Raw genomic sequence first — 8,396 nt, 5'->3', positions numbered from 1 at the left:
ATACTCAAAGTTGTCAGTTCCTCGCAGCACAGGCGGCGGTAATATTTTTAGGAAACGTCATTGATTGGGAGGTCAGGGAGGTAGTGAGGGACCTACAAGGTAGATGGATTTGGGTTACAGTAGCAATCAATGGATGGAGTCTAAATTTCAACAATTACAAGGCCCCATAAATGATGATACTGATTTTCTTACATAGATCTAGGATATGGCCTTTGGGGCAGTAGGCTCTTTGGAGGGGATTTTAATTTTATTCAAGATCTGGTTAATGACAAATCAAATAGGAATAAAAAAAAGTTAAGACAAAAAAAGTAATAGAAGCTCTTGAGTCCAGCTATCAGCTGTTAGATTCTTGGCCAGAAGACCATTCAAATGTCAAACAATACACGTTTCTCACAGAGATTTGAAACCGCCTAACAAATAAATTTCCTTTTAGCATCAAAATTATTGAGTGAAGGGTAATCTTATATATGGGCATATGCTTTTTTAGACCTTTCATTGGTCTCTGTAGTAGTGGATGCAGGTTTAAATAATAGGGTCAGACCCAGATGGCAGCTAGATAGATCTTTGCTTTCAAATCTCCAATGGGTCACGGAAATGACGCAGTTCACCCCGGAGTTTTTCACCAGCAATAGTGCAGTGGCCTTGTTGTTTACAATCTGGGAGGCTTTTAAGGTAACATTTAGGGTAAGGTTTAGTACCTTCACAGCAAACCAAAATAAGTAACGCTCCCAGTTGATAGCGAGCCTGCAGGCAGCATTAGATAATACAATTGATGTAAGAGAGTGGAATTCCGGAATAGAGACAGTAGCAGGCTTCTTAGTAGCAGCAAAACAAAATCTTAGTGAATATTACATTTTAGAAAAGATGAATAAGTCCATCCCCTATCAGCAAAAAATATATGAAGAAAATCAGCATATTAGCAAGTTTTTGGTCTTGTGCACTAGAACTAAAAATGAAAAGGCTACAATAAAATCTCTAGAGAATCCCATTACGGGGCAACTGGTACCAGACCAGAATGAGGTTGCTAAAGTTTTTCTACAACATTATTGTGACATTTATCAGACACAATAAACTGCGTTAGTGACTAGCATTGAACAGTACTGTGCTACTATTCGACTTCCTAGTCTATCTAATTCTTTTCTTAGTCATTACTGAAGTCTATAACGCCCACCGACATTCAGAAAGCACTAAAACGTATGCCTAATGATAAAGTACGTGGAAATTAAGGTTTACCCACAGAATTTTTAAAGACTTTTTCCAAAAAACGTGTGCCATTTTTAGTGAGTCTTTTTAACTATATTAAATAAGGGGGAGAGATTCCTCCAACCTTCCAAGAATCAACAATAGTTTCAGTTTTAAAGAAAGATAAGAGCCTTAAATTGATCCATTTATACAGACTGATCAGTCTAGTTAATACAGACTATAAACTATTGATAAAAATTGGGCGACGTGTATAACGTCAGCAGCACAACAATAAATTCATGAAGATCAAAGTGGGTTTGTGACAGGCCAAATAATGTCAGCAAATACCCAATTCTTAATTCAGGCAATTGATTATTTGTCTTCAAATTACACAAAGGCCCTAATTATGCTGATTGATGCCAAAAAGGCATTCGATCTGGTGAACTAGGATGACTTGTTTTATAGCCTTCAAAAATGTGGTTTTCTCAAGTTTATTACAATGCTTTCAAATTTATATAATGGGGTGCAGGTTAAGGTGAGGGTCAATTTTGAGATTGCTGGCTCAATAGCGATCAAAAAGGGGACGCAGCAAGGATGTTCCCTTTCTCTCATTCTATTCACATGTTTTATTGAACACCTTGCGGAACAACTCCACAAAGGTATTATAAGGGCACCCAGAGAAGGGATGGTCATGCTTAAATTATTTGCAGCCTTAATTAAACTGAAGTTTTGGTCTTAAGTTAAACTTAAGACCAAAACTCAAGTTTAACTGAGTCAAAATACTACCTTTACGACTTTCGGTAGTCACAAAGGGCATTTAGGAGTAGTAAAGTTTGGATTTTGTCTCAGTTAAACTTAAGTTTTACTTAAGTTAAACTTAAGACCAAAACTGAAGTTTAACTGAGACAAAATCCCATTTTTACTACTCCTAAATGCCCTTTGTGAATACCAAAGTCATAAAGTTAGGATTTTGTCTCCGATTACTTTCGTTAATCGGGCCCTCCATTCCTGTCACTGCATTTCTCCTCTCAGTGTCATTCAAAGTTCTAGAACCAAACGCTACATTCCATTCTTATTTTTCACACCTCTGAGATAACACACCACCCAACCTAAATATGCTAGCATCAACAGTAATTATGCATTCTTTACCCATACAAAAGGGTTTTAATATAGGTGCCTTCAGTATGTCTCTCTTGACTTGTTGGAAAGCTTGTTGCTGTTTCTCAGTCCAATCAAAAGCAGCATCCTTTCTTGTCAATGCACGCAAAGGTTCCATCTTAGTTGCAAAATCCTTAATACATTTACATTAATATTCGCACATTCCTGCGAAAGATAACAATTTCGCTCTAGTGCTTGGTACAGGTGTCCTCACAATGGCATCCACTAAGCACTTCTTAGGCACCACCCCTTCACCACACCACGTATCCTAAATATTCCTCAGAACTCCGGAACAATTTACATTTAGACCCTTTTAAGGTTAGACCGAAATCTTCCAATTCTTTGCAACCTTCCCCAAGACGACCTATATGTTCCGTAATGATAACTAAAAAACATGAGTATATCATCCTGGAAGCATTTTACAAATGAATGCATGTCCTTGAATATCTGGTACATTGCCCTTTGGAAAACGGACGCCACTGAAGGCAGACCAAAAGGCATCCTTATGAAATGATACAACCCCAGCGGCGTAAGGAAGGCAGTATAGTGCTTGGATTCATCAGTAAGTTCTATTTGATGAAATACAGATCTTAATCAAGTATGGAAAATACCACTGCTCCTTCTAACATAGATACAACTTCATTTATGTTAGGGAGGAGATGACTATCAACTATGATGTTGGTGATAACCGCTCTCAAGTCGACACACAATCTCAAAGATTGATCCCCTTATCGCACCAAAACTATGGGTGACACCAATTCAGAGGACTTGATCTCTTCTATAATTCCCTCTCAATGTATCGTCTAGCATTACTTTCAATTTTTGCCTGACATTTATGGGAACATTCCTCTACTACTGTCTCATATGTTTTGCATCTTTCCTCATTCTAATCTTGTGTGAGTATCCCATAAGCTTTCCTACTTTGTAAGTAAAAACTTTAGAGTACTAATGAACAACGCTGTCTTCATCACACTTGTCAGCCACCAAGAACACAGGTTCTTTACTTCTCTGATTAAGAATAATGCCCAGCTTCCATTGGTCTTTTCAACCAAGTACATACACACCACTTTCAGCAACATACAATTTGACCTGAGCCCTTCTCCCTTTGGACCCCCATATCAACTGACTCATAAACCAGAATGTCAATGGAGGATCCATCAAAGCTCTCTGCAATAATATCAGATGTCTTTAATTTATGTAAATCCAACACTTCTGACAAATGTTCAAGAAAATAATTCCTAGTGATGAAGGTTTATGTGGATCCTGAATCCGCCATGAGTTACAATACATTAGTCAAAATTTCCACAATGCACTTAGGTGGGCCTTTGATATCCTGTTCCACTTCATTTGTGCTAAAATTCTTAATAGACAATACTACATCTTTACTGAACACTTCCATTCTCCAACACTCACATTTAGTGTTCTGCTCCCACCTTCTTCTATGCAAGATACTTTTCCCCATTGGGACACATTATTCCTCTTTATAGCTTGACACATGTGGGCAAAATGCCACCACACATCCACATTTCTTACAGTCTCTTCCAATAATAGAACAATAGGCAAAGAAGGCAATATGGCATGTGCTACCGCACCTATAACATCCTGTCACTTTCTCCCCTTTTTTTGAATGGATATGTGCATTATTCACATTACATACACCTGCCTCATTATAATTCACCGTACAAACATCTTCATTGTTAGTGGTGTTCTTATTCCCTACAGCAGACATCTACCTTTCAGATTGTTTTAAGGAATTTGCAATAGCAATTGAATCATGTAATGTGGGCTCTACCATGGCCTACGACTGTTCTTGTATTTTTTTGTTTTTGACATGTACTATGATCTGATCCCTGATCATTTCATCTGCTACAGGCCCCAAAATTACATGTCATTGAAAGTGCCCTAAGTGCCATGAGAAATTCATCAAAAGACTCATTTTCGTTTTGTGACCTAGTGTAGAACTTAAATCTATTCAAAGCAACACTAGTAGTAGGTTTAAACCTACGTTCCATCTTTAATAAGGCTTCCTGATACACATCAATATCCTCTTCCTCTATTTGCAGTAAAGTCCGGAAAACCCCACTTGGCCTTCTGACCCCAAACAGTGTACTAATATACTCTTTTTCCTCTCTGCCCCCCTACTTTGGCCATCAATGGCACTCATAATTTACAAATTCCTCTTTCCACCTCAACCATGGCATTACAGGTTCCCCCTTGCTAGGCAGGAACTTAACAGGAGGATCGAACTGCATATTTAAATATAATGAAAAAAAATTCTGAAAATAAAATAAATGTAATGACCCAGATGAATTCTATGTCAGGACAGGAGGCTCTGATTATGCTTTTCTCATTTCTTTAATGAAATGCTCAGCAGCCAATAAATGAACAAAAAACTACATCTCCCATGAACACCAGGGAGTAACCATAGAGTACAGCGTATAAAAGGTCCACACACTAGTCTGTCTTCCTCTTTCTTTGCTGCTCCGCAGCCAGTTAAGTGCATTATATTTACTCTCTTACTGTTTATTGACTTTGCGCATTGTTACTTGCTATTTGCTTTGTGCTTGCCTTTGCGCTTTGTGGTCGCGCGTCTGGGGCTTTGTCTCCGTTCACTCTTCGCGCGTGTTGTTTGCTGCCGGCGTGCAGTTTCCTTTGTTGTCGGAGCGTGTGCCTCACCTCCGTTTTCCTTGCACGAGCGCTTCCTAGCTGCTCGCGCGCTGTTAGTGGAGCGGGAGCAGGGGTTCCGTTTTGCTTTGGAGCGCGAGCGCTCTTGCGACGGTCTTCGAGGGCAGGCGACAGTCGCGCATGCGCGCTGTCCCATTTCCGGTTGTTGGTGTTTCCTCAGCTGGTTGAGTGACGGCGTATTGACGTTTTGCCCACGGCCTGTCACCGGAGTTAACCCCGTCAGACACCGAGGTCTTTTGAGGGCTTTGGTTGTTTCTTTCTTGGCATAGGCTCTGCCTAGAGTGTTCTATTTGGTGCAGGCTTTGGCTCCCTCCACATTCTAATACTTTTTCGAGTCAGGTTTATTTCCTGCTTCTTCAAAGCCTGCTTTGGGGTCTCAACACTCCCCCTTGACTTGTGTTTTTTTGTCAGCACTCCATATTGTTCAAGTCGTCTTGTGGGCACTTACCTCTACTTTGCTGTAGAATGGCTGATTATTTTGATGACGCTGAAGACGACTATTATTATTATGCTGATGAGGAGGAAGGCTCCTTGGAACAGGATTTGGTTGAACAGTTGGACAAAGGTGTTCAACAGTCCGTTAACAAAGCACTTGTACGTGCTATTAATCCTTTGAAGCGTCATCTCAATCTCTATGCTCAACAGCAGGGCTGGTTGCCTGCTGCCAAGAAAACGGCGAAGTCGCCTGCTAACCCTCACAAAACTGACTTTCAGCGTCTGGCGAAAAGTTTAGCATCTGCGCCATCCTCAACTGCTTGTCTTCACGAGGCTGATTCGGACAATGTGTTATCCTCCGCATCTTCAGACCATGTTTCTCCTCCACCTAAAAAACGGGTCTGTAAGGAGCATTTTGTAGACGCTCCTGAGCGTCCTCCGGTGCTCAATTTCGAGCCTGCAGACATCATTCATCCGAACTCTTCCTCATGGGTGCCTTCTCCGGCTGTAGCTGCCTACATTGAGGCACATATCCGTCAGCCTTTTGAGGCTTCGGTTCGTGCCCGGTTGCGCTCAGAATGCCCGAGGCCTGATTTGTCTGCCCATTTGGCTGAGACCCCAGACGTTGACCCCATGATGGTCACGTATTTGAAAAAATATGCCAAGGACCCAAAGAAGGGCCTGGATAGATCTTGGCGGTCCTGTCAGGATAAGATGTTGGACCTGCTTGGGCCTCTCACTAAGATTTTGGACCTAGGTTACAGAGCACAGGAAGCTTCTGCCCTTGTGAACCCAAAGGAGATGATCGAATGGGCGCAACGGGCGATTTGCCAATTGGGTAATGCGAATTGTGCAATGTCTGCGGAACGTCGCAGGTCCATCTTGTTAAAGCTTGACCCTAGACTCTCTGAATTAGCCACTTCTGAGTCGGGCCCTGAGGCGGACGGCCTCCTGTTTGGTCAGCCATTCCTTAAGGAACTCACGCGCTTTGTATCCACCTTCAGTGGCATCGACAAGGCGCAGGCCTCCTTGCGGCGAGCCATGCGTCCGGTTTTTGGAAAGGCCGGACGAGGTAGGGGACGCTCGTTCGGCCGTGGTTCTGCCAATCAGTCCCAGAGAGGCAATTCCTCTCAGCACAGAGGCTCCTACGACGCAGGCTATTCATCGAGAGCCAACTTTTATCCTTCCAGAAAAGGAAAAGGCCAGTACGGCAAAGGACGTTCCGGTGGTCATCAGGGACAATACCAGGATTCCCACTCTACAGGTGAGCCTGATTCATGCATGCGATGTAATGTTGGGGGGTCGCATTCAGTTTTTCCTGCAGAATTGGCGCATGCTCTCCGGCGATGCTTGGGTGCTACAAACTGTTCAGGGGTTCAGAATAGAATTCTATCACCCGATGCATCAGACTTGTCCCCCTCCTTGTCTGCGTTTTTCTCTTCAGGATCAGGTTTGTCTCTCCCAGGAGATAGACTCTTCTCAAGAAGGGGGCGGTGATTCCAACCACCCGTCATCCAAAGGGGTTTGCCAGTTCTGTCTTTCTGGTCGAGAAAAAAGGGGGCGGTGCTCGCCTTGTTCTCAACCTGAAAGACTTCAACGGCGGAGTCGTCTATCGACATTTCAAGATGGAGGGAATCCATCTCTTGAGGGATCTCCTTCGAGAAGGGGATTGGATGGTCAGGCCGGACCTCAAAGATGCATATCTCTCGGTTCCGATTTACAAACCACATCGCCGTTTTCTCCAGTTTCTCTGGCAGGGAGTCTGGTACGAGTATCAGGTTCTCCCGTTCGGTCTTTCGTCGGCACCATGGTGCTTCACGAAGCTGTTGAGACCAGTTGTGGAACATCTTCGGTCTCTGGGTGTCAGGTTGATTATTTATCTGGACGATATTCTCCTTATGGCGGATTGTCCACTCACACTTCTTCAACATCTGGAATTGTCCATCACTCTTTTACAGTCTCTGGGTTTTCTAATCAATGTTCAGAAATCGGTTTTGGTTCCAGCCCAGCGTATCGATTTCCTGGGCTTTCAGATCGACTCGGTAACTTGTCAACTTCTCTTGCCCAACCAAAAGATGCGTTATATCAAGAGAGAGTTGACATCTGTTATTTCCAGACCGACTGTGTCGTTGAGGTCGTTGGCACGTGTAGTCGGTCTGCTGGCGTCATCCATTCAGGCGATTTTTCCGGGTCCCCTGCATTACAGGGCGATGCAGCGCCTGAAAATTCTTCATCTCCGGAAAGGCCTCGGATATTCCGATCAGATTCCTCTTACGGAGGAGGTCCGGTGGGAGATGCAGTGGTGGTTGGACCACATGGAGGCCTGGAACGGCCGAGCCCTCTTCGGTGTGTCTCCGGATCTGGTGATAGAATCCGATGCCAGTCGGTGGGGCTGGGGAGCCCGTTGCGGCTCGGTCTCGACCGGGGGTCGTTGGTCCCCTCAGGAATTGACACTACATATCAACTGTCTGGAACTTCTAGCGGGTTCCTTTGCGAACAAATGTTTTTCCCCCCTGCAGACCAGTTGTTGTGTCCTTCTCCGGATGGACAATATTTCAGCAGTCCGCTATGTCAACAAACTAGGCGGGACCAGGTCCAGAATCCTGGCGGAGATCGCCAAAGATTTTTGGCACTTCTGTCTGCAGAAGAAGATCACTGTTATTGCGGAGTACCTTCCGGGATGCCACAATCAGATAGCGGACTGGCACTCCAGGCATCTCCGGGATTACAGCGATTGGAGGCTGCATCCTCGGGTCTTCCGTGCTCTCCATCGGCGTTGGGGTCCTTGCCAACTAGATCTCTTTGCCTCACGCCTCAATGCGCAACTTCCGCATTTTTACAGTTGGAGGCCGGACCCTCAGGCTCTGGCCACGGATGCCTTTCTCCAGCAGTGGCCATCGACCCTCTGCTATGCCTTCCCTCCATTTCTAATGATT

The sequence above is a fragment of the Lissotriton vulgaris genome, chromosome 7 (assembly GCF_964263255.1).
Source record: "Lissotriton vulgaris chromosome 7, aLisVul1.2, whole genome shotgun sequence".
Taxonomy (NCBI): domain Eukaryota; kingdom Metazoa; phylum Chordata; class Amphibia; order Caudata; family Salamandridae; genus Lissotriton; species Lissotriton vulgaris.
The sequence above is the reverse complement of the archived record's forward strand: the minus strand, read 5'-3'. Positions refer to the sequence as shown.